This window comes from Daphnia pulicaria, chromosome 4 (assembly GCF_021234035.1).
Source record: "Daphnia pulicaria isolate SC F1-1A chromosome 4, SC_F0-13Bv2, whole genome shotgun sequence".
Taxonomy (NCBI): domain Eukaryota; kingdom Metazoa; phylum Arthropoda; class Branchiopoda; order Diplostraca; family Daphniidae; genus Daphnia; species Daphnia pulicaria.
Genome location: NC_060916.1, coordinates 5,135,318 through 5,155,901, shown reverse-complemented (window position 1 = coordinate 5,155,901; position 20,584 = coordinate 5,135,318). Strand labels below are relative to the sequence as shown.

Here is a 20,584-nt window from a genome sequence, read left to right as displayed (position 1 = left end):
ATTGGTCTAAGGAGTGGAATCAATGAATCCCTATCGTACGATCTCTATACCCTATACCAAATTAAGCTGTGGTATTTCCTTAGGAAAAAACATTTGGGACTCGTGACTGTACCTTAGAACACATGATGTGTCTAATGGCAGGGATCGGTGCCAAAAGTAAAACAATTGGGGCCCATGCGGGAATTGAACCCGGGATCACTTACACCCGAAGCAAGTATCATACTACTAGACCAATGAGCCCTATTATCTTTCATTATTGATTCGAAAATTATTTTATTATTATTACAATCCAAATGTCGTGCATAAAAATAAACACGATTGATAGAAATTGGATTAAAAAAGGTCCCACTGGGAATCGAACTCAGATTATCAGAGTCAAAGTCTGATGTGATAACCATTACACCATGGAACCTTCCAACGGATGTCACCAGCACTGCTACTACAATGTAAATTTGTCGTTAAATTTGGTGGAATTTAGGGCCATGTGCTGATTCCTTCAACTCAGTGATTTCGATGATTTAAAACATGATCTTTTGGTGCATGTTAATGGACTATATTGCGATGTTCGACGAAAATAATTCGGAATAATTCGGAAATAATAATAAAACAACCTTCGATAGCTCAGTTGGTAGAGCGGTGGACTGTAGTGACACGATGTAAAATGCAAGGAATCCATAGGTCGCTGGTTCAACTCCGGCTCGAAGGAGAGCACTTGTGATTACGCATTGAGTGGGCAACAGAAAATAGATAAAGCTGATAGTCATGTATATTCAAAATAGAGTGTAGTAATGGAAAATCCAACATGTACTATTGGGGTACGCATATCTACAACGGAAAGTTGACAACATCACCGTGTAAATATGAAATGTATAGCTCAAAAATGGGACACAATTAATGGTTAGTAATTGTAGCCGGCAACAAACGGTGTTAGAAAAGTTGCGTGGCTCATTGGTCTAGTGGTATGATTCTTGCTTTGGGTGTAAGAGGCCCCGGGTTCAAATCCCGGATGAGCCCCTACAATATTTCAGCTGAGATGGTAAACCTCTTATTGTATTACTTAGATGAATGTTAACATTGCAAATGTGGTAGCGTGGCCGAGCGGTCCAAGGCGCTGGTTTAAGGCACCAGTCTCTTCGGGGGCATGGGTTCGAATCCCATCGCTGCCAACGTCAATTTTGCTCAAACTGTTGTAGCATAGCAAGGAATCGGTGATTGTGCACTTACGGGCAACGTTAATGGTCGTGTGGCCTAATGGATAAGGCGTCGGACTTCGGATCCGAAGATTGCAGGTTCGAGTCCTGCTACGATCACTCGCAAACGGTTATTTTGGCTATTTCGAAATGCGCGCGCGAAAATTTACAAACAAAGAATTAGCAATCCATTTGCAATTGCTCCTGGTTGTAAGCCAAAGTACACATCAAAGAGAACATCCGAGGTTCCCGCCCAAAAAATTGGTCTAAGGAGTGGAATCAATGAATCCCTATCGTACGATCTCTATTCCCTATACCAAATTAAGCTGTGGTATTTCCTTAGGAAAAAACATTTGGGACTCGTGACTGTACCTTAGAACACATGATGTGTCTAATGGCAGGGATCGGTGCCAAAAGTAAAACAATTGGGGCCCATCCGGGAATTGAACCCGGGATCACTTACACCCGAAGCAAGTATCATACTACTAGACCAATGAGCCCTATTATCTTTCATTATTGATTCGAAAATTATTTTATTATTATTACAATCCAAATGTCGTGCATAAAAATAAACACGATTGATAGAAATTGGATTAAAAAAGGTCCCACTGGGAATCGAACTCAGATTATCAGAGTCAAAGTCTGATGTGATAACCATTACACCATGGAACCTTCCAACGGATGTCACCAGCACTGCTACTACAATGTAAATTTGTCGTTAAATTTGGTGGAATTTAGGGCCATGTGCTGATTCCTTCAACTCAGTGATTTCGATGATTTAAAACATGATCTTTTGGTGCATGTTAATGGACTATATTGCGATGTTCGACGAAAATAATTCGGAATAATTCGGAAATAATAATAAAACAACCTTCGATAGCTCAGTTGGTAGAGCGGTGGACTGTAGTGACACGATGTAAAATGCAAGGAATCCATAGGTCGCTGGTTCAACTCCGGCTCGAAGGAGAGCACTTGTGATTACGCATTGAGTGGGCAACAGAAAATAGATAAAGCTGATAGTCATGTATATTCAAAATAGAGTGTAGTAATGGATCCAATGAATCCAACATGTACTATTGGGGTACGCATATCTACAACGGAAAGTTGACAACATCACCGTGTAAATATGAAATGTATAGCTCAAAAATGGGACACAATTAATGGTTAGTAATTGTAGCCGGCAACAAACGGTGTTAGAAAAGTTGCGTGGCTCATTGGTCTAGTGGTATGATTCTTGCTTTGGGTGTAAGAGGCCCCGGGTTCAAATCCCGGATGAGCCCCTACAATATTTCAGCTGAGATGGTAAACCTCTTATTGTATTACTTAGATGAATGTTAACATTGCAAATGTGGTAGCGTGGCCGAGCGGTCCAAGGCGCTGGTTTAAGGCACCAGTCTCTTCGGGGGCATGGGTTCGAATCCCATCGCTGCCAACGTCAATTTTGCTCACTGTTGTAGCATAGCAAGGAATCGGTGCTTGTGCACTTACGGGCAACGTTAATGGTCGTGTGGCCTAATGGATAAGGCGTCGGACTTCGGATCCGAAGATTGCAGGTTCGAGTCCTGCTACGATCACTCGCAAACGGTTATTTTGGCTATTTCGAAATGCGCGCGCGAAAATTTACAAACAAAGAATTAGCAATCCATTTGCAATTGCTCCTGGTTGTAAGCCAAAGTACACATCAAAGAGAACATCCGAGGTTCCCGCCCAAAAAATTGGTCTAAGGAGTGGAATCAATGAATCCCTATCGTACGATCTCTATTCCCTATACCAAATTAAGCTGTGGTATTTCCTTAGGAAAAAACATTTGGGACTCGTGACTGTACCTTAGAACACATGATGTGTCTAATGGCAGGGATCGGTGCCAAAAGTAAAGCAATTGGGGCCCATCCGGGAATTGAACCCGGGATCACTTACACCCGAAGCAAGTATCATACTACTAGACCAATGAGCCCTATTATCTTTCATTATTGATTCGAAAATTATTTTATTATTATTACAATCCAAATGTCGTGCATAAAAATAAACACGATTGATAGAAATTGGATTAAAAAAGGTCCCACTGGGAATCGAACTCAGATTATCAGAGTCAAAGTCTGATGTGATAACCATTACACCATGGAACCTTCCAACGGATGTCACCAGCACTGCTACTACAATGTAAATTTGTCGTTAAATTTGGTGGAATTTAGGGCCATGTGCTGATTCCTTCAACTCAGTGATTTCGATGATTTAAAACATGATCTTTTGGTGCATGTTAATGGACTATATTGCGATGTTCGACGAAAATAATTCGGAATAATTCGGAAATAATAATAAAACAACCTTCGATAGCTCAGTTGGTAGAGCGGTGGACTGTAGTGACACGATGTAAAATGCAAGGAATCCATAGGTCGCTGGTTCAACTCCGGCTCGAAGGAGAGCACTTGTGATTACGCATTGAGTGGGCAACAGAAAATAGATAAAGCTGATAGTCATGTATATTCAAAATAGAGTGTAGTAATGGAAAATCCAACATGTACTATTGGGGTACGCATATCTACAACGGAAAGTTGACAACATCACCGTGTAAATATGAAATGTATAGCTCAAAAATGGGACACAATTAATGGTTAGTAATTGTAGCCGGCAACAAACGGTGTTAGAAAAGTTGCGTGGCTCATTGGTCTAGTGGTATGATTCTTGCTTTGGGTGTAAGAGGCACCGGGTTCAAATCCCGGATGAGCCCCTACAATATTTCAGCTGAGATGGTAAACCTCTTATTGTATTACTTAGATGAATGTTAACATTGCAAATGTGGTAGCGTGGCCGAGCGGTCCAAGGCGCTGGTTTAAGGCACCAGTCTCTTCGGGGGCATGGGTTCGAATCCCATCGCTGCCAACGTCAATTTTGCTCAAACTGTTGTAGCATAGCAAGGAATCGGTGATTGTGCACTTACGGGCAACGTTAATGGTCGTGTGGCCTAATGGATAAGGCGTCGGACTTCGGATCCGAAGATTGCAGGTTCGAGTCCTGCTACGATCACTCGCAAACGGTTATTTTGGCTATTTCGAAATGCGCGCGCGAAAATTTACAAACAAAGAATTAGCAATCCATTTGCAATTGCTCCTGGTTGTAAGCCAAAGTACACATCAAAGAGAACATCCGAGGTTCCCGCCCAAAAAATTGGTCTAAGGAGTGGAATCAATGAATCCCTATCGTACGATCTCTATTCCCTATACCAAATTAAGCTGTGGTATTTCCTTAGGAAAAAACATTTGGGACTCGTGACTGTACCTTAGAACACATGATGTGTCTAATGGCAGGGATCGGTGCCAAAAGTAAAACAATTGGGGCCCATCCGGGAATTGAACCCGGGATCACTTACACCCGAAGCAAGTATCATACTACTAGACCAATGAGCCCTATTATCTTTCATTATTGATTCGAAAATTATTTTATTATTATTACAATCCAAATGTCGTGCATAAAAATAAACACGATTGATAGAAATTGGATTAAAAAAGGTCCCACTGAGAATCGAACTCAGATTATCAGAGTCAAAGTCTGATGTGATAACCATTACACCATGGAACCTTCCAACGGATGTCACCAGCACTGCTACTACAATGTAAATTTGTCGTTAAATTTGGTGGAATTTAGGGCCATGTGCTGATTCCTTCAACTCAGTGATTTCGATGATTTAAAACATGATCTTTTGGTGCATGTTAATGGACTATATTGCGATGTTCGACGGAAATAAAACAACCTTCGATAGCTCAGTTGGTAGAGCGGTGGACTGTAGTGACACGATGTAAAATGCAAGGAATCCATAGGTCGCTGGTTCAACTCCGGCTCGAAGTAGAGCACTTGTGATTACGCATTGAGTGGGCAACAGAAAATAGATAAAGCTGATAGTCATGTAGATTCAAAATAGAGTGTAGTAATGGAAAATCCAACATGTACTATTGGGGTACGCATATCTACAACGGAAAGTTGACAACATCACCGTGTAAATATGAAATGTATAGCTCAAAAATGGGACACAATTAATGGTTAGTAATTGTAGCCGGCAACAAACGGTGTTAGAAAAGTTGCGTGGCTCATTGGTCTAGTGGTATGATTCTTGCTTTGGGTGTAAGAGGCCCCGGGTTCAAATCCCGGATGAGCCCCTACAATATTTCAGCTGAGATGGTAAACCTCTTATTGTATTACTTAGATGAATGTTAACATTGCAAATGTGGTAGCGTGGCCGAGCGGTCCAAGGCGCTGGTTTAAGGCACCAGTCTCTTCGGGGGCATGGGTTCGAATCCCATCGCTGCTAACGTCAATTTTGCTCAAACTGTTGTAGCATAGCAAGGAATCGGTGATTGTGCACTTACGGGCAACGTTAATGGTCGTGTGGCCTAATGGATAAGGCGTCGGACTTCGGATCCGAAGATTGCAGGTTCGAGTCCTGCTACGATCACTCGCAAACGGTTATTTTGGCTATTTCGAAATGCGCGCGCGAAAATTTACAAACAAAGAATTAGCAATCCATTTGCAATTGCTCCTGGTTGTAAGCCAAAGTACACATCAAAGAGAACATCCGAGGTTCCCGCCCAAAAAATTGGTCTAAGGAGTGGAATCAATGAATCCCTATCGTACGATCTCTATGCCCTATACCAAATTAAGCTGTGGTATTTCCTTAGGAAAAAACATTTGGGACTCGTGACTGTACCTTAGAACACATGATGTGTCTAATGGCAGGGATCGGTGCCAAAAGTAAAACAATTGGGGCCCATCCGGGAATTGAACCCGGGATCACATACACCCGAAGCAAGTATCATACTACTAGACCAATGAGCCCTATTATCTTTCATTATTGATTCGAAAATTATTTTATTATTATTACAATCCAAATGTCGTGCATAAAAATAAACACGATTGATAGAAATTGGATTAAAAAAGGTCCCACTGAGAATCGAACTCAGATTATCAGAGTCAAAGTCTGATGTGATAACCATTACACCATGGAACCTTCCAACGGATGTCACCAGCACTGCTACTACAATGTAAATTTGTCGTTAAATTTGGTGGAATTTAGGGCCATGTGCTGATTCCTTCAACTCAGTGATTTCGATGATTTAAAACATGATCTTTTGGTGCATGTTAATGGAGTATATTGCGATGTTCGACGGAAATAAAACAACCTTCGATAGCTCAGTTGGTAGAGCGGTGGACTGTAGTGACACGATGTAAAATGCAAGGAATCCATAGGTCGCTGGTTCAACTCCGGCTCGAAGGAGAGCACTTGTGATTACGCATTGAGTGGGCAACAGAAAATAGATAAAGCTGATAGTCATGTATATTCAAAATAGAGTGTAGTAATGGAAAATCCAACATGTACTATTGGGGTACGCATATCTACAACGGAAAGTTGACAACATCACCGTGTAAATATGAAATGTATAGCTCAAAAATGGGACACAATTAATGGTTAGTAATTGTAGCCGGCAACAAACGGTGTTAGAAAAGTTGCGTGGCTCATTGGTCTAGTGGTATGATTCTTGCTTTGGGTGTAAGAGGCCCCGGGTTCAAATCCCGGATGAGCCCCTACAACATTTCAGCTGAGATGGTAAACCTCTTATTGTATTACTTAGATGAATGTTAACATTGCAAATGTGGTAGCGTGGCCGAGCGGTCCAAGGCGCTGGTTTAAGGCACCAGTCTCTTCGGGGGCATGGGTTCGAATCCCATCGCTGCTAACGTCAATTTTGCTCAAACTGTTGTAGCATAGCAAGGAATCGGTGATTGTGCACTTACGGGCAACGTTAATGGTCGTGTGGCCTAATGGATAAGGCGTCGGACTTCGGATCCGAAGATTGCAGGTTCGAGTCCTGCTACGATCACTCGCAAACGGTTATTTTGGCTATTTCGAAATGCGCGCGCGAAAATTTACAAACAAAGAATTAGCAATCCATTTGCAATTGCTCCTGGTTGTAAGCCAAAGTACACATCAAAGAGAACATCCGAGGTTCCCGCCCAAAAAATTGGTCTAAGGAGTGGAATCAATGAATCCCTATCGTACGATCTCTATGCCCTATACCAAATTAAGCTGTGGTATTTCCTTAGGAAAAAACATTTGGGACTCGTGACTGTACCTTAGAACACATGATGTGTCTAATGGCAGGGATCGGTGCCAAAAGTAAAACAATTGGGGCCCATCCGGGAATTGAACCCGGGATCACATACACCCGAAGCAAGTATCATACTACTAGACCAATGAGCCCTATTATCTTTCATTATTGATTCGAAAATTATTTTATTATTATTACAATCCAAATGTCGTGCATAAAAATAAACACGATTGATAGAAATTGGATTAAAAAAGGTCCCACTGAGAATCGAACTCAGATTATCAGAGTCAAAGTCTGATGTGATAACCATTACACCATGGAACCTTCCAACGGATGTCACCAGCACTGCTACTACAATGTAAATTTGTCGTTAAATTTGGTGGAATTTAGGGCCATGTGCTGATTCCTTCAACTCAGTGATTTCGATGATTTAAAACATGATCTTTTGGTGCATGTTAATGGAGTATATTGCGATGTTCGACGGAAATAAAACAACCTTCGATAGCTCAGTTGGTAGAGCGGTGGACTGTAGTGACACGATGTAAAATGCAAGGAATCCATAGGTCGCTGGTTCAACTCCGGCTCGAAGGAGAGCACTTGTGATTACGCATTGAGTGGGCAACAGAAAATAGATAAAGCTGATAGTCATGTATATTCAAAATAGAGTGTAGTAATGGAAAATCCAACATGTACTATTGGGGTACGCATATCTACAACGGAAAGTTGACAACATCACCGTGTAAATATGAAATGTATAGCTCAAAAATGGGACACAATTAATGGTTAGTAATTGTAGCCGGCAACAAACGGTGTTAGAAAAGTTGCGTGGCTCATTGGTCTAGTGGTATGATTCTTGCTTTGGGTGTAAGAGGCCCCGGGTTCAAATCCCGGATGAGCCCCTACAACATTTCAGCTGAGATGGTAAACCTCTTATTGTATTACTTAGATGAATGTTAACATTGCAAATGTGGTAGCGTGGCCGAGCGGTCCAAGGCGCTGTTTTAAGGCACCAGTCTCTTCGGGGGCATGAGTTCGAATCCCATCGCTGCCAACGTCAATTTTGCTCAAACTGTTGTAGCATAGCAAGGAATCGGTGATTGTGCACTTACCGGCAACGTTAATGATCGTGTGGCCTAATGGATAAGGCGTCGGACTTCGGATCCGAAGATTGCAGGTTCGAGTCCTGCTACGATCACTCGCAAACGGTTATTTTGGCTATTTCGAAATGCGCGCGCGAAAATTTACAAACAAAGAATTAGCAATCCATTTGCAATTGCTCCTGGTTGTAAGCCAAAGTACACATCAAAGAGAACATCCGAGGTTCCCGCCCAAAAAATTGGTCTAAGGAGTGGAATCAATGAATCCCTATCGTACGATCTCTATTCCCTATACCAAATTAAGCTGTGGTATTTCCTTAGGAAAAAACATTTGGGACTCGTGACTGTACCTTAGAACACATGATGTGTCTAATGGCAGGGATCGGTGCCAAAAGTAAAACAATTGGGGCCCATCCGGAAATTGAACCCGGGATGACTTACACCCGAAGCAAGTATCATACTACTAGACCAATGAGCCCTATTATCTTTCATTATTGATTCGAAAATTATTTTATTATTATTACAATCCAAATGTCGTGCATAAAAATAAACACGATTGATAGAAATTGGATTAAAAAAGGTCCCACTGAGAATCGAACTCAGATTATCAGAGTCAAAGTCTGATGTGATAACCATTACACCATGGAACCTTCCAACAGATGTCACCAGCACTGCTACTACAATGTAAATTTGTCGTTAAATTTGGTGGAATTTAGGGCCATGTGCTGATTCCTTCAACTCTGTGATTTCGATGATTTAAAACATGATCTTTTGGTGCATGTTAATGGACTATATTGCGATGTTCGACGGAAAGAAAACAACCTTCGATAGCTCAGTTGGTAGAGCGGTGGACTGTAGTGACACGATGTAAAATGCAAGGAATCCATAGGTCGCTGGTTCAACTCCGGCTCGAAGGAGAGCACTTGTGATTACGCATTGAATGGGCAACAGAAAATAGATAAAGCTGATAGTCATGTATATTCAAAATAGAGTGTAGTAATGGAAAATCCAACATGTACTATTGGGGTACGCATATCTACAACGGAAAGTTGACAACATCACCGTGTAAATATGAAATGTATAGCTCAAAAATGGGACACAATTAATGGTTAGTAATTGTAGCCGGCAACAAACGGTGTTAGAAAAGTTGCGTGGCTCATTGGTCTAGTGGTATGATTCTTGCTTTGGGTGTAAGAGGCCCCGGGTTCAAATCCCGGATGAGCCCCTACAATATTTCAGCTGAGATGGTAAACCTCTTATTGTATTACTTAGATGAATGTTAACATTGCAAATGTGGTAGCGTGGCCGAGCGGTCCAAGGCGCTGGTTTAAGGCACCAGTCTCTTCGGGGGCATGGGTTCGAATCCCATCGCTGCCAACGTCAATTTTGCTCAAACTGTTGTTGTGTTGTTTCCTTAGGAAAAAACATTTGGGACTCGTGACTGTACCTTAGAACACATGTGTAAGAGACTACACGGCGCTTGCATCTTGTCTCTTACGGGAACGAATGTATAAAATATGAGGCGTGACTCAACAATGTAAATGTTTATTAGTATAGTCTGAAAATACAATTGATAGGAAAGATAACTAATGAAGAGGAAGAATAATGAGAGAGGCGACAGTACCTTTACTCGGATGTAGTTGAATAAGTCACACAACACAACACTTGTTGAAAGAGAGAACAACTGGACCGATGATCGGAAACACCCGGTCGGTCAAACTACGAAAAGGATCTGCCTTGTGGAGAGAAGAATATCGCACCCTTTTATATGAGAAGAGTGGGGTTGCGACATAGTATAAGGAAAACGATAGCAAAAGGTATCCCATAGAAAACCCACCCCCGAGTGAGTTGACAGTTCTGTCAACTCACTTAATTGAGGTTTAAAGAGTATTTAAATGGGGTAAAAGGGGCTTGAAATATGCGTGGAGGACGCGTAATTTATGCATGGAGATGCAATCTAAGAAGGGTAAAGAACCGCGGCGTCGACAGCAAGGGAGAAGGGGTTGCACCGGAAGCTGTACAGGTGTGATGCGTCATCATAGCCGTAGGCCAAATGACGCACACGCCGTTCTATTACATGGCTCCGGGGCCCCTTTGATTACGTCCCGTAATCTACTCAATTGGTTGATTGATGGTAGAAGATCTTGAAGTTTCGCTGCTGGTGAAGAATCCAAAGTTTTTTCACGGCGTCGACGATGAACTGGAACACGGGACGAATTGACGCGCGGTGAAGCTTGCACAAAATGCGGAGAAAATGTCGAAAAGGAGCGCGAAAATCAAGAAATCACGCAGGAAGGCGATGAGAAAGGCGAAAACAAGTATTGAACTGGTGATGAGACAGCTGATGCACAAGAACTTGCTATTTTTTTTTGCTTCGGTCTGATGTCCGATGGTTGATAAACTAACTCTTTTTTCCAATTTTACCATACGTTTCGTTGTTGCTTACTCGTCAAGTTCCTTGCATTGTCTAGCAGGTCGATGGGTCGTTAGCTGATAGGGCCTCGTCTTAGGTTTGACTGATACATTTTACTTTTTATACTATTTTTGAAAGTTATTCCATTAAAATAATTTAAGAATCATAAAAAGCTTCAATTTGTTACTTATTCAACGTTTAACACTAGAAAACTTTCGCTCCTGAATGTGAACAATTCTATAATTGACGACTCAAAGCAACTGTTCCTATTATAACGCCGTTTCAATGTCACTATAAACTTTTATTAGTATTCCTCCCACGCACATGACCAAATCCTATTAATCTCCATATTTTTATTTTTTTATCGATTTCATCCGGCAACATCTCTTGTTCCAGGCTAACATAATAAAAATTCATCCGCAACGTCTGTTTCGATCTAACCTCTAAACTATAACCGTAAATTCATCTGACATTTTCCTCATGTTAGGATACCCGTAAAAAAAAATCTATCCGAGAACGTTCATTGCAGGCTTCCCTATTCCTTTTTTTTGTAGGAGATCTTTTGTTAATCATGTCGTAATGAGGAATTCTCTGTTTCTAGAAATTAAATTTAAAAAAAAAACTACTTGTTAAATAATACGTTACTGCTGTTGTTGTTGTTCAGTTTTAGTGTATCTACTCTGACCACACGATACCCAAGGATTTCTTATTAACTGACCCATGTCTCCTGTTGGTGTCTACACTGTTATTTCCATGTATCCTTCCGCCATTCCGCATGTAATGGGCTCTTTGTTGGAACAGCTTGATGGTTGATGGCCGAGAGCTCCGTAGTTATAATATGGCATTAGTCTTCCTCTTTTTCCTTTTGAGTTAAACATTTTCTTTGCAACTCTGGCTTGTTCCCGACACTCTCTCTGGCGATGTCCCGCATTACCGCAAAAATAACACTTTATTGTTGGTGTAGAGAGTGACTGAGTTTGTTGATGAATAAATTGATGCTGAATCAGAGGATCGGACGATGGAAAAATAAAATGATTGGCTTCGTTCGGTTGGACATTTAAAGTTGGAGAGTTGAACGTATGGAGATGTTGATGAGCACTGAAAGGCAGTTGTTGGTATGCAATCAGATGATGCAGAATTTCCATAATACGATTGGTCAAGTCTTCGTTCGGAATCAGTTCGATGGCTTTATCTGGAGGGTCTGTGTTGAAGCGTGACATCGACGTGATGGCGTTGATTTTTTCATTTTGTGTCTCTATGGCTTGCCAGAGAAGATGGGAGTCAGACTGTGATAAGGGAGATGTCACATCGTTTACAAATTTCCTTTTTCTGATTTCTTCTTTTTCTGCTTCTAGCCGTCGATCATATTTATCAGTTTCTCGCACGAGATCTTCGTAGACTTTAAAATGTTTATAACGAACTTTATACTTCGTCGTAAGGTCAAGTCCCGCAAGAAATTTTGTCTTAATATCAGAAAACGCGTGGTTTCTTCGTCTTTTGTAGGTTGGGCGTTCTTGGGATAGCCACGTTCAAAAATATTTTTCAATCGAAACCCATAAGTGATAATATTTTCTCCGGGATGACGCTTAATTTCTTCCAATTGCGCTTGAAAAAAATCTTGATTTTCGTTGCCATGAAACCGTTCGTGTAAAAGCTTTTTTTATTTTCTGATAGTCTTTCGTGACCGCCTCCAAAATATTCTGCAGGAGTTCGTGAGCCTCCCCTGTCAATTTAGTAACTAACATGTTAACGGTTTCATCACTTGTCCAATCAGACATGGCAACAATATTATCAAATAATTTAATCCACCTATCAAATCGCATAGTCCAAGGACTACTACCAAAGCTAGGTAATTGTATCAGCATGGTGAGAGCACGATTCCCTTTTTGAAGATCGTGCAAATCACCAAGGACCATTACGTTAGCAATGCTAGACAATGTGATTGGGGAATCTATGTTTACTGGCTGCGATTTCGAGTTTGGGTTTGAGCCAGCTCTTCTTACGTCATTTGAGGGCGCTACTGGCTGTTTAAAAGGTTCAGATATTGCTTCTAACTCCTTTTTTTTCGTAGGCCTACAGGTTCGTTTACTACTGAAGAACGCGGTTGTTTGATGACGAGCACTTCGGATTCGCCGTAAAGGTGGTCTGCGGCAGTAGCGACGTTAGGGTGTATAAGAACGCTACTGGAAAGATGAGTTGCGGTGTGCGGTGAAGAAGTGGGGGTGGAAAAACGAACTGAACTTGCGACTGGAGCTATTGGCGTGGAACTTCTATCGGGGATAGCAAAGGCGACTGGGGAGCATTGTTGTACAAGTCGTGTAGCGTTGGTGACGTTTTGGCGTAGTCCTGACATGTTGTGATGGCCACTAATGCCCCCGTTTCCTGCCGAACGTGACGAGGCATAATAGCGAACGACTGGTGTTGGAGAAAAAGATATGCAAGCATAAGCTTCGTCTTCGTTTCCAAAGTTTTGCAATCTGGACGCTGTGTTTCTTTTTCCGTAAGTTGGCAAAATGATATCCTGATTCTTAACTTCCATAAGTTCTTCTGGAACGTTGCTGTCAGAGATATTTTGAATTCGTGAAGATGTTTTCGCCCGGATGATGCTTCTTCCTTGGAGTGGCTCAGTAGGTAATTGTACCTCGACGATCTTCTTCAGTGATTCATCAACCTTGTTTTCAAAATCGCAATCGACGTATTCGGTATCTGATTCGGAATTAACGCCTGTAAAAAAATTTTCAGCTCGAGCGCAAAGCTGAGAAGTGTTCGGTGGTTCAGTAAAATCAGATGGTAGTAATGGCTCGAGACTGGTAGGAAGCGGAGATGAAGGATTGTTGATTAATGCGCTGTAAGATTCTTCCTCGGAAAATGCAGATGATGAAGGAGTGCGTTGGAAAAGACTAAGAGTCTTTGCAAGAAGAGAGGGGCTATTATAAATAGCGGCCTTTGCGCGTGTCCATCTAGAAGGCTTTTTCAATGTCGCTGGCGGATTGGGGATTCCAATTTTTCGTAAAACAGGTAACTTTGGTTTTTTAACAGGGGAGACCAAGCTCTCTGTCTCAATGCTTGATTCTGAATTTCGTTGCACATGCGAAGGCGCAAATAAATCAACTGTTTTCAGACTGATACTCTTATTCATAAACATTGTGAGTCTATTCGTACGCCGCTGCCACCAGATGTAAGAGACTACACGGCGCGTGCATCTTGTCTCTTACGGGAACGAATGTATAAAATATGAGGCGTGACTCAACAATGTAAATGTTTATTAGTATAGTCTGAAAATACAATTGATAGGAAAGATAACTAATGAAGAGGAAGAATAATGAGAGAGGCGACAGTACCTTTACTCGGATGTAGTTGAATAAGTCACACAACACAACACTTGTTGAAAGAGAGAACAACTGGACCGATGATCGGAAACACCCGGTCGGTCAAACTACGAAAAGGATCTGCCTTGTGGAGAGAAGAATATCGCACCCTTTTATATGAGAAGAGTGGGGTTGCGACATAGTATAAGGAAAACGATAGCAAAAGGTATCCCATAGAAAACCCACCCCCGAGTGAGTTGACAGTTCTGTCAACTCACTTAATTGAGGTTTAAAGAGTATTTAAATGGGATAAAAGGGGCTTGAAATATGCGTGGAGGACGCGTAATTTATGCATGGAGATGCAATCTAAGAAGGGTAAAGAACCGCGGCGTCGACAGCAAGGGAGAAGGGGTTGCACCGGAAGCTGTACAGGTGTGATGCGTCATCATAGCCGTAGGCCAAATGACGCACACGCCGTTCTATTACACATGATGTGTCTAATGGCAGGGATCGGTGCCAAAAGTAAAACAATTGGGGCCCATCCGGGAATTGAACCCGGGATCACTTACACCCGAAGCAAGTATCATACTACTAGACCAATGAGCCCTATTATCTTTCATTATTGATTCGAAAATTATTTTATTATTATTACAATCCAAATGTCGTGCATAAAAATAAACACGATTGATAGAAATTGGATTAAAAAAGGTCCCACTGAGAATCGAACTCAGATTATCAGAGTCAAAGTCTGATGTGATAACCATTACACCATGGAACCTTCCAACGGATGTCACCAGCACTGCTACTACAATGTAAATTTGTCGTTAAATTTGGTGGAATTTAGGGCCATGTGCTGATTCCTTCAACTCAGTGATTTCGATGATTTAAAACATGATCTTTTGGTGCATGTTAATGGAATATATTGCGATGTTCGACGGAAATAAAACAACCTTCGATAGCTCAGTTGGTAGAGCGGTGGACTGTAGTGACACGATGTAAAATGCAAGGAATCCATAGGTCGCTGGTTCAACTCCGGCTCGAAGGAGAGCACTTGTGATTACGCATTGAGTGGGCAACAGAAAATAGATAAAGCTGATAGTCATGTATATTCAAAATAGAGTGTAGTAATGGAAAATCCAACATGTACTATTGGGGTACGCATATCTACAACGGAAAGTTGACAACATCACCGTGTAAATATGAAATGTATAGCTCAAAAATGGGACACAATTAATGGTTAGTAATTGTAGCCGGCAACAAACGGTGTTAGAAAAATTGCGTGGCTCATTGGTCTAGTGGTATGATTCTTGCTTTGGGTGTAAGAGGCCCCGGGTTCAAATCCCGGATGAGCCCCTACAACATTTCAGCTGAGATGGTAAACCTCTTATTGTATTACTTAGATGAATGTTAACATTGCAAATGTGGTAGCGTGGCCGACCGGTCCAAGGCGCTGTTTTAAGGCACCAGTCTCTTCGGGGGCATGAGTTCGAATCCCATCGCTGCCAACGTCAATTTTGCTCAAACTGTTGTAGCATAGCAAGGAATCGGTGATTGTGCACTTACGGGCAACGTTAATGGTCGTGTGGCCTAATGGATAAGGCGTCGGACTTCGGATCCGAAGATTGTAGGTTCGAGTCCTGCTACGATCACTCGCAAACGGTTATTTTGGCTATTTCGAAATGCGCGCGCGAAAATTTACAAACAAAGAATTAGCAATCCATTTGCAATTGCTCCTGGTTGTAAGCCAAAGTACACATCAAAGAGAACATCCGAGGTTCCCGCCCAAAAAATTGGTCTAAGGAGTGGAATCAATGAATCCCTATCGTACGATCTCTATTCCCTATACCAAATTAAGCTGTGGTATTTCCTTAGGAAAAAACATTTGGGACTCGTGACTGTACCTTAGAACACATGATGTGTCTAATGGCAGGGATCGGTGCCAAAAGTAAAACAATTGGGGCCCATCCGGGAATTGAACCCGGGATCACTTACACCCGAAGCAAGTATCATACTACTAGACCAATGAGCCCTATTATCTTTCATTATTGATTCGAAAATTATTTTATTATTATTACAATCCAAATGTCGTGCATAAAAATAAACACGATTGATAGAAATTGGATTAAAAAAGGTCCCACTGAGAATCGAACTCAGATTATCAGAGTCAAAGTCTGATGTGATAACCATTACACCATGGAACCTTCCATCGGATGTCACCAGCACTGCTACTACAATGTAAATTTGTCGTTAAATTTGGTGGAATTTAGGGCCATGTGCTGATTCCTTCAACTCAGTGATTTCGATGATTTAAAACATGATCTTTTGGTGCATGTTAATGGAATATATTGCGATGTTCGACGGAAATAAAACAACCTTCGATAGCTCAGTTGGTAGAGCGGTGGACTGTAGTGACACGATGTAAAATGCAAGGAATCCATAGGTCGCTGGTTCAACTCCGGCTCGAAGGAGAGCACTTGTGATTACGCATTGAGTGGGCAACAGAAAATAGATAAAGCTGATAGTCATGTATATTCAAAATAGAGTGTAGTAATGGAAAATCCAACATGTACTATTGGGGTACGCATATCTACAACGGAAAGTTGACAACATCACCGTGTAAATATGAAATGTATAGCTCAAAAATGGGACACAATTAATGGTTAGTAATTGTAGCCGGCAACAAACGGTGTTAGAATAGTTGCGTGGCTCATTGGTCTAGTGGTATGATTCTTGCTTTGGGTGTAAGAGGCCCCGGGTTCAAATCCCGGATGAGCCCCTACAACATTTCAGCTGAGATGGTAAACCTCTTATTGTATTACTTAGATGAATGTTAACATTGCAAATGTGGTAGCGTGGCCGAGCGGTCCAAGGCGCTGGTTTAAGGCACCAGTCTCTTCGGGGGCATGGGTTCGAATCCCATCGCTGCCAACGTCAATTTTGCTCAAACTGTTGTAGCATAGCAAGGAATCGGTGATTGTGCACTTACGGGCAACGTTAATGGTCGTGTGGCCTAATGGATAAGGCGTCGGACTTCGGATCCGAAGATTGCAGGTTCGAGTCCTGCTACGATCACTCGCAAACGGTTATTTTGGCTATTTCGAAATGCGCGCGCGAAAATTTACAAACAAAGAATTAGCAATCCATTTGCAATTGCTCCTGGTTGTAAGCCAAAGTACACATCAAAGAGAACATCCGAGGTTCCCGCCCAAAAAATTGGTCTAAGGAGTGGAATCAATGAATCCCTATCGTACGATCTCTATTCCCTATACCAAATTAAGCTGTGGTATTTCCTTAGGAAAAAACATTTGGGACTCGTGACTGTACCTTAGAACACATGATGTGTCTAATGGCAGGGATCGGTGCCAAAAGTAAAACAATTGGGGCCCATCCGGGAATTGAACCCGGGATCACTTACACCCGAAGCAAGTATCATACTACTAGACCAATGAGCCCTATTATCTTTCATTATTGATTCGAAAATTATTTTATTATTATTACAATCCAAATGTCGTGCATAAAAATAAACACGATTGATAGAAATTGGATTAAAAAAGGTCCCACTGAGAATCGAACTCAGATTATCAGAGTCAAAGTCTGATGTGATAACCATTACACCATGGAACCTTCCAACGGATGTCACCAGCACTGCTACTACAATGTAAATTTGTCGTTAAATTTGGTGGAATTTAGGGCCATGTGCTGATTCCTTCAACTCAGTGATTTCGATGATTTAAAACATGATCTTTTGGTGCATGTTAATGGAATATATTGCGATGTTCGACGGAAATAAATCAACCTTCGATAGCTCAGTTGGTAGAGCGGTGGACTGTAGTGACACGATGTAAAATGCAAGGAATCCATAGGTCGCTGGTTCAACTCCGGCTCGAAGGAGAGCACTTGTGATTACGCATTGAGTGGGCAACAGAAAACAGATAAAGCTGATAGTCATGTATATTCAAAATAGAGTGTAGTAATGGAAAATCCAACATGTACTATTGGGGTACGCATATCTACAACGGAAAGTTGACAACATCACCGTGTAAATATGAAATGTATAGCTCAAAAATGGGACACAATTAATGGTTAGTAATTGTAGCCGGCAACAAACGGTGTTAGAAAAGTTGCGTGGCTCATTGGTCTAGTGGTATGATTCTTGCTTTGGGTGTAAGAGGCCCCGGGTTCAAATCCCGGATGAGCCCCTACAACATTTCAGCTGAGATGGTAAACCTCTTATTGTATTACTTAGATGAATGTTAACATTGCAAATGTGGTAGCGTGGCCGAGCGGTCCAAGGCGCTGGTTTAAGGCACCAGTCTCTTCGGGGGCATGGGTTCGAATCCCATCGCTGCTAACGTCAATTTTGCTCAAACTGTTGTAGCATAGCAAGGAATCGGTGATTGTGCACTTACGGGCAACGTTAATGGTCGTGTGGCCTAATGGATAAGGCGTCGGACTTCGGATCCGAAGATTGCAGGTTCGAGTCCTGCTACGATCACTCGCAAACGGTTATTTTGGCTATTTCGAAATGCGCGCGCGAAAATTTACAAACAAAGAATTAGCAATCCATTTGCAATTGCTCCTGGTTGTAAGCCAAAGTACACATCAAAGAGAACATCCGAGGTTCCCGCCCAAAAAATTGGTCTAAGGAGTGGAATCAATGAATCCCTATCGTACGATCTCTATTCCCTATACCAAATTAAGCTGTGGTATTTCCTTAGGAAAAAACATTTGGGACTCGTGACTGTACCTTAGAACACATGATGTGTCTAATGGCAGGGATCGGTGCCAAAAGTAAAACAATTGGGGCCCATCCGGGAATTGAACCCGGGATCACTTACACCCGAAGCAAGTATCATACTACTAGACCAATGAGCCCTATTATCTTTCATTATTGATTCGAAAATTATTTTATTATTATTACAATCCAAATGTCGTGCATAAAAATAAACACGATTGATAGAAATTGGATTAAAAAAGGTCCCACTGAGAATCGAACTCAGATTATCAGAGTCAAAGTCTGATGTGATAACCATTACACCATGGAACCTTCCAACGGATGTCACCAGCACTGCTACTACAATGTAAATTTGTCGTTAAATTTGGTGGAATTTAGGGCCATGTGCTGATTCCTTCAACTCAGTGATTTCGATGATTTAAAACATGATCTTTTGGTGCATGTTAATGGAATATATTGCGATGTTCGACGGAAATAAATCAACCTTCGATAGCTCAGTTGGTAGAGCGGTGGACTGTAGTGACACGATGTAAAATGCAAGGAATCCATAGGTCGCTGGTTCAACTCCGGCTCGAAGGAGAGCACTTGTGATTACGCATTGAGTGGGCAACAGAAAACAGATAAAGCTGATAGTCATGTATATTCAAAATAGAGTGTAGTAATGGAAAATCCAACATGTACTATTGGGGTACGCATATCTACAACGGAAAGTTGACAACATCACCGTGTAAATATGAAATGTATAGCTCAAAAATGGGACACAATTAATGGTTAGTAATTGTAGCCGGCAACAAACGGTGTTAGAAAAGTTGCGTGGCTCATTGGTCTAGTGGTATGATTCTTGCTTTGGGTGTAAGAGGCCCCGGGTTCAAATCCCGGATGAGCCCCTACAACATTTCAGCTGAGATGGTAAACCTCTTATTGTATTACTTAGATGAATGTTAACATTGCAAATGTGGTAGCGTGGCCGAGCGGTCCAAGGCGCTGGTTTAAGGCACCAGTCTCTTCGGGGGCATGGGTTCGAATCCCATCGCTGCCAACGTCAATTTTGCTCAAACTGTTGTAGCATAGCAAGGAATCGGTGATTGTGCACTTACGGGCAACGTTAATGGTCGTGTGGCCTAATGGATAAGGCGTCGGACTTCGGATCCGAAGATTGCAGGTTCGAGTCCTGCTACGATCACTCGCAAACGGTTATTTTGGCTATTTCGAAATGCGCGCGCGAAAATTTACAAACAAAGAATTAGCAATCCATTTGCAATTGCTCCTGGTTGTAAGCCAAAGTACACATCAAAGAGAACATCCGAGGTTCCCGCCCAAAAAATTGGTCTAAGGAGTGGAATCAATGAATCCCTATCGTACGATCTCTATTCCCTATACCAAATTAAGCTGTGGTATTTCCTTAGGAAAAAACATTTGGGACTCGTGACTGTACCTTAGAACACATGATGTGTCTAATGGCAGGGATCGGTGCCAAAAGTAAAACAATTGGGGCCCATCCGGGAATTGAACCCGGGATCACTTACACCCGAAGCAAGTATCATACTACTAGATCAATGAGCCCTATTATCTTTCATTATTGATTCGAAAATTATTTTATTATTATTACAATCCAAATGTCGTGCATAAAAATAAACACGATTGATAGAAATTGGATTAAAAAAGGTCCCACTGAGAATCGAACTCAGATTATCAGAGTCAAAGTCTGATGTGATAACCATTACACCATGGAACCTTCCAACG

General features: G+C 41.7%; 60 non-coding genes across 60 annotated transcripts; 40 read left to right on the top strand and 20 right to left on the bottom strand.

The window, feature by feature from the left end:
• Positions 1 to 340: 340 nt before the first annotated feature.
• Trnaq-uug lies at positions 341 to 412 on the bottom strand. Its single transcript has one exon. It is a non-coding gene; the product is annotated as a tRNA-Gln (tRNA).
• Positions 413 to 610: 198 nt separating this feature from the next.
• Positions 611 to 706, top strand: Trnay-gua. The gene is made up of 2 exons: positions 611 to 647; positions 671 to 706. It is a non-coding gene; the product is annotated as a tRNA-Tyr (tRNA).
• A 236-nt stretch (positions 707 to 942) lies between these two features.
• Positions 943 to 1,014, top strand: Trnap-ugg. Its single transcript has one exon. It is a non-coding gene; the product is annotated as a tRNA-Pro (tRNA).
• Positions 1,015 to 1,084: 70 nt separating this feature from the next.
• Trnal-aag lies at positions 1,085 to 1,166 on the top strand. Its single transcript has one exon. It is a non-coding gene; the product is annotated as a tRNA-Leu (tRNA).
• Positions 1,167 to 1,237: 71 nt separating this feature from the next.
• Positions 1,238 to 1,310, top strand: Trnar-ucg. The gene has a single exon. It is a non-coding gene; the product is annotated as a tRNA-Arg (tRNA).
• A 308-nt stretch (positions 1,311 to 1,618) lies between these two features.
• Positions 1,619 to 1,690, bottom strand: Trnap-cgg. Its single transcript has one exon. It is a non-coding gene; the product is annotated as a tRNA-Pro (tRNA).
• Positions 1,691 to 1,790: 100 nt separating this feature from the next.
• On the bottom strand, positions 1,791 to 1,862 carry Trnaq-uug. The gene has a single exon. It is a non-coding gene; the product is annotated as a tRNA-Gln (tRNA).
• A 198-nt stretch (positions 1,863 to 2,060) lies between these two features.
• Positions 2,061 to 2,156, top strand: Trnay-gua. The gene is made up of 2 exons: positions 2,061 to 2,097; positions 2,121 to 2,156. It is a non-coding gene; the product is annotated as a tRNA-Tyr (tRNA).
• A 242-nt stretch (positions 2,157 to 2,398) lies between these two features.
• On the top strand, positions 2,399 to 2,470 carry Trnap-ugg. Its single transcript has one exon. It is a non-coding gene; the product is annotated as a tRNA-Pro (tRNA).
• A 70-nt stretch (positions 2,471 to 2,540) lies between these two features.
• On the top strand, positions 2,541 to 2,622 carry Trnal-aag. Its single transcript has one exon. It is a non-coding gene; the product is annotated as a tRNA-Leu (tRNA).
• A 69-nt stretch (positions 2,623 to 2,691) lies between these two features.
• Positions 2,692 to 2,764, top strand: Trnar-ucg. The gene has a single exon. It is a non-coding gene; the product is annotated as a tRNA-Arg (tRNA).
• Positions 2,765 to 3,072: 308 nt separating this feature from the next.
• On the bottom strand, positions 3,073 to 3,144 carry Trnap-cgg. The gene has a single exon. It is a non-coding gene; the product is annotated as a tRNA-Pro (tRNA).
• A 100-nt stretch (positions 3,145 to 3,244) lies between these two features.
• Positions 3,245 to 3,316, bottom strand: Trnaq-uug. The gene has a single exon. It is a non-coding gene; the product is annotated as a tRNA-Gln (tRNA).
• Positions 3,317 to 3,514: 198 nt separating this feature from the next.
• Trnay-gua lies at positions 3,515 to 3,610 on the top strand. Its single transcript has 2 exons — positions 3,515 to 3,551; positions 3,575 to 3,610. It is a non-coding gene; the product is annotated as a tRNA-Tyr (tRNA).
• Positions 3,611 to 3,846: 236 nt separating this feature from the next.
• Positions 3,847 to 3,918, top strand: Trnap-ugg. The gene has a single exon. It is a non-coding gene; the product is annotated as a tRNA-Pro (tRNA).
• Positions 3,919 to 3,988: 70 nt separating this feature from the next.
• Trnal-aag lies at positions 3,989 to 4,070 on the top strand. The gene has a single exon. It is a non-coding gene; the product is annotated as a tRNA-Leu (tRNA).
• Positions 4,071 to 4,141: 71 nt separating this feature from the next.
• On the top strand, positions 4,142 to 4,214 carry Trnar-ucg. The gene has a single exon. It is a non-coding gene; the product is annotated as a tRNA-Arg (tRNA).
• Positions 4,215 to 4,522: 308 nt separating this feature from the next.
• Positions 4,523 to 4,594, bottom strand: Trnap-cgg. Its single transcript has one exon. It is a non-coding gene; the product is annotated as a tRNA-Pro (tRNA).
• A 100-nt stretch (positions 4,595 to 4,694) lies between these two features.
• On the bottom strand, positions 4,695 to 4,766 carry Trnaq-uug. The gene has a single exon. It is a non-coding gene; the product is annotated as a tRNA-Gln (tRNA).
• Positions 4,767 to 5,269: 503 nt separating this feature from the next.
• On the top strand, positions 5,270 to 5,341 carry Trnap-ugg. Its single transcript has one exon. It is a non-coding gene; the product is annotated as a tRNA-Pro (tRNA).
• A 70-nt stretch (positions 5,342 to 5,411) lies between these two features.
• Positions 5,412 to 5,493, top strand: Trnal-aag. The gene has a single exon. It is a non-coding gene; the product is annotated as a tRNA-Leu (tRNA).
• Positions 5,494 to 5,564: 71 nt separating this feature from the next.
• On the top strand, positions 5,565 to 5,637 carry Trnar-ucg. Its single transcript has one exon. It is a non-coding gene; the product is annotated as a tRNA-Arg (tRNA).
• A 480-nt stretch (positions 5,638 to 6,117) lies between these two features.
• Positions 6,118 to 6,189, bottom strand: Trnaq-uug. Its single transcript has one exon. It is a non-coding gene; the product is annotated as a tRNA-Gln (tRNA).
• Positions 6,190 to 6,360: 171 nt separating this feature from the next.
• On the top strand, positions 6,361 to 6,456 carry Trnay-gua. Its single transcript has 2 exons — positions 6,361 to 6,397; positions 6,421 to 6,456. It is a non-coding gene; the product is annotated as a tRNA-Tyr (tRNA).
• Positions 6,457 to 6,692: 236 nt separating this feature from the next.
• On the top strand, positions 6,693 to 6,764 carry Trnap-ugg. The gene has a single exon. It is a non-coding gene; the product is annotated as a tRNA-Pro (tRNA).
• A 70-nt stretch (positions 6,765 to 6,834) lies between these two features.
• On the top strand, positions 6,835 to 6,916 carry Trnal-aag. The gene has a single exon. It is a non-coding gene; the product is annotated as a tRNA-Leu (tRNA).
• Positions 6,917 to 6,987: 71 nt separating this feature from the next.
• Trnar-ucg lies at positions 6,988 to 7,060 on the top strand. The gene has a single exon. It is a non-coding gene; the product is annotated as a tRNA-Arg (tRNA).
• Positions 7,061 to 7,540: 480 nt separating this feature from the next.
• On the bottom strand, positions 7,541 to 7,612 carry Trnaq-uug. The gene has a single exon. It is a non-coding gene; the product is annotated as a tRNA-Gln (tRNA).
• A 171-nt stretch (positions 7,613 to 7,783) lies between these two features.
• On the top strand, positions 7,784 to 7,879 carry Trnay-gua. The gene is made up of 2 exons: positions 7,784 to 7,820; positions 7,844 to 7,879. It is a non-coding gene; the product is annotated as a tRNA-Tyr (tRNA).
• Positions 7,880 to 8,115: 236 nt separating this feature from the next.
• Positions 8,116 to 8,187, top strand: Trnap-ugg. The gene has a single exon. It is a non-coding gene; the product is annotated as a tRNA-Pro (tRNA).
• Positions 8,188 to 8,410: 223 nt separating this feature from the next.
• Trnar-ucg lies at positions 8,411 to 8,483 on the top strand. The gene has a single exon. It is a non-coding gene; the product is annotated as a tRNA-Arg (tRNA).
• Positions 8,484 to 8,963: 480 nt separating this feature from the next.
• Positions 8,964 to 9,035, bottom strand: Trnaq-uug. The gene has a single exon. It is a non-coding gene; the product is annotated as a tRNA-Gln (tRNA).
• Positions 9,036 to 9,206: 171 nt separating this feature from the next.
• Positions 9,207 to 9,302, top strand: Trnay-gua. The gene is made up of 2 exons: positions 9,207 to 9,243; positions 9,267 to 9,302. It is a non-coding gene; the product is annotated as a tRNA-Tyr (tRNA).
• Positions 9,303 to 9,538: 236 nt separating this feature from the next.
• Positions 9,539 to 9,610, top strand: Trnap-ugg. The gene has a single exon. It is a non-coding gene; the product is annotated as a tRNA-Pro (tRNA).
• Positions 9,611 to 9,680: 70 nt separating this feature from the next.
• Trnal-aag lies at positions 9,681 to 9,762 on the top strand. The gene has a single exon. It is a non-coding gene; the product is annotated as a tRNA-Leu (tRNA).
• A 4,878-nt stretch (positions 9,763 to 14,640) lies between these two features.
• Positions 14,641 to 14,712, bottom strand: Trnap-cgg. The gene has a single exon. It is a non-coding gene; the product is annotated as a tRNA-Pro (tRNA).
• Positions 14,713 to 14,812: 100 nt separating this feature from the next.
• Trnaq-uug lies at positions 14,813 to 14,884 on the bottom strand. The gene has a single exon. It is a non-coding gene; the product is annotated as a tRNA-Gln (tRNA).
• Positions 14,885 to 15,055: 171 nt separating this feature from the next.
• Trnay-gua lies at positions 15,056 to 15,151 on the top strand. The gene is made up of 2 exons: positions 15,056 to 15,092; positions 15,116 to 15,151. It is a non-coding gene; the product is annotated as a tRNA-Tyr (tRNA).
• A 236-nt stretch (positions 15,152 to 15,387) lies between these two features.
• On the top strand, positions 15,388 to 15,459 carry Trnap-ugg. The gene has a single exon. It is a non-coding gene; the product is annotated as a tRNA-Pro (tRNA).
• Positions 15,460 to 15,682: 223 nt separating this feature from the next.
• Positions 15,683 to 15,755, top strand: Trnar-ucg. Its single transcript has one exon. It is a non-coding gene; the product is annotated as a tRNA-Arg (tRNA).
• A 308-nt stretch (positions 15,756 to 16,063) lies between these two features.
• Trnap-cgg lies at positions 16,064 to 16,135 on the bottom strand. The gene has a single exon. It is a non-coding gene; the product is annotated as a tRNA-Pro (tRNA).
• A 100-nt stretch (positions 16,136 to 16,235) lies between these two features.
• On the bottom strand, positions 16,236 to 16,307 carry Trnaq-uug. Its single transcript has one exon. It is a non-coding gene; the product is annotated as a tRNA-Gln (tRNA).
• A 171-nt stretch (positions 16,308 to 16,478) lies between these two features.
• On the top strand, positions 16,479 to 16,574 carry Trnay-gua. Its single transcript has 2 exons — positions 16,479 to 16,515; positions 16,539 to 16,574. It is a non-coding gene; the product is annotated as a tRNA-Tyr (tRNA).
• A 236-nt stretch (positions 16,575 to 16,810) lies between these two features.
• Positions 16,811 to 16,882, top strand: Trnap-ugg. Its single transcript has one exon. It is a non-coding gene; the product is annotated as a tRNA-Pro (tRNA).
• Positions 16,883 to 16,952: 70 nt separating this feature from the next.
• Positions 16,953 to 17,034, top strand: Trnal-aag. Its single transcript has one exon. It is a non-coding gene; the product is annotated as a tRNA-Leu (tRNA).
• Positions 17,035 to 17,105: 71 nt separating this feature from the next.
• Trnar-ucg lies at positions 17,106 to 17,178 on the top strand. Its single transcript has one exon. It is a non-coding gene; the product is annotated as a tRNA-Arg (tRNA).
• A 308-nt stretch (positions 17,179 to 17,486) lies between these two features.
• Trnap-cgg lies at positions 17,487 to 17,558 on the bottom strand. The gene has a single exon. It is a non-coding gene; the product is annotated as a tRNA-Pro (tRNA).
• A 100-nt stretch (positions 17,559 to 17,658) lies between these two features.
• Positions 17,659 to 17,730, bottom strand: Trnaq-uug. Its single transcript has one exon. It is a non-coding gene; the product is annotated as a tRNA-Gln (tRNA).
• Positions 17,731 to 17,901: 171 nt separating this feature from the next.
• Positions 17,902 to 17,997, top strand: Trnay-gua. The gene is made up of 2 exons: positions 17,902 to 17,938; positions 17,962 to 17,997. It is a non-coding gene; the product is annotated as a tRNA-Tyr (tRNA).
• Positions 17,998 to 18,233: 236 nt separating this feature from the next.
• On the top strand, positions 18,234 to 18,305 carry Trnap-ugg. Its single transcript has one exon. It is a non-coding gene; the product is annotated as a tRNA-Pro (tRNA).
• Positions 18,306 to 18,375: 70 nt separating this feature from the next.
• On the top strand, positions 18,376 to 18,457 carry Trnal-aag. Its single transcript has one exon. It is a non-coding gene; the product is annotated as a tRNA-Leu (tRNA).
• Positions 18,458 to 18,528: 71 nt separating this feature from the next.
• Positions 18,529 to 18,601, top strand: Trnar-ucg. The gene has a single exon. It is a non-coding gene; the product is annotated as a tRNA-Arg (tRNA).
• A 308-nt stretch (positions 18,602 to 18,909) lies between these two features.
• Positions 18,910 to 18,981, bottom strand: Trnap-cgg. The gene has a single exon. It is a non-coding gene; the product is annotated as a tRNA-Pro (tRNA).
• A 100-nt stretch (positions 18,982 to 19,081) lies between these two features.
• Positions 19,082 to 19,153, bottom strand: Trnaq-uug. The gene has a single exon. It is a non-coding gene; the product is annotated as a tRNA-Gln (tRNA).
• A 171-nt stretch (positions 19,154 to 19,324) lies between these two features.
• Trnay-gua lies at positions 19,325 to 19,420 on the top strand. Its single transcript has 2 exons — positions 19,325 to 19,361; positions 19,385 to 19,420. It is a non-coding gene; the product is annotated as a tRNA-Tyr (tRNA).
• Positions 19,421 to 19,656: 236 nt separating this feature from the next.
• Trnap-ugg lies at positions 19,657 to 19,728 on the top strand. Its single transcript has one exon. It is a non-coding gene; the product is annotated as a tRNA-Pro (tRNA).
• A 70-nt stretch (positions 19,729 to 19,798) lies between these two features.
• On the top strand, positions 19,799 to 19,880 carry Trnal-aag. Its single transcript has one exon. It is a non-coding gene; the product is annotated as a tRNA-Leu (tRNA).
• A 71-nt stretch (positions 19,881 to 19,951) lies between these two features.
• On the top strand, positions 19,952 to 20,024 carry Trnar-ucg. The gene has a single exon. It is a non-coding gene; the product is annotated as a tRNA-Arg (tRNA).
• Positions 20,025 to 20,332: 308 nt separating this feature from the next.
• On the bottom strand, positions 20,333 to 20,404 carry Trnap-cgg. Its single transcript has one exon. It is a non-coding gene; the product is annotated as a tRNA-Pro (tRNA).
• A 100-nt stretch (positions 20,405 to 20,504) lies between these two features.
• Trnaq-uug lies at positions 20,505 to 20,576 on the bottom strand. Its single transcript has one exon. It is a non-coding gene; the product is annotated as a tRNA-Gln (tRNA).
• Between the last annotated feature and the right edge of the window lie 8 nt (positions 20,577 to 20,584).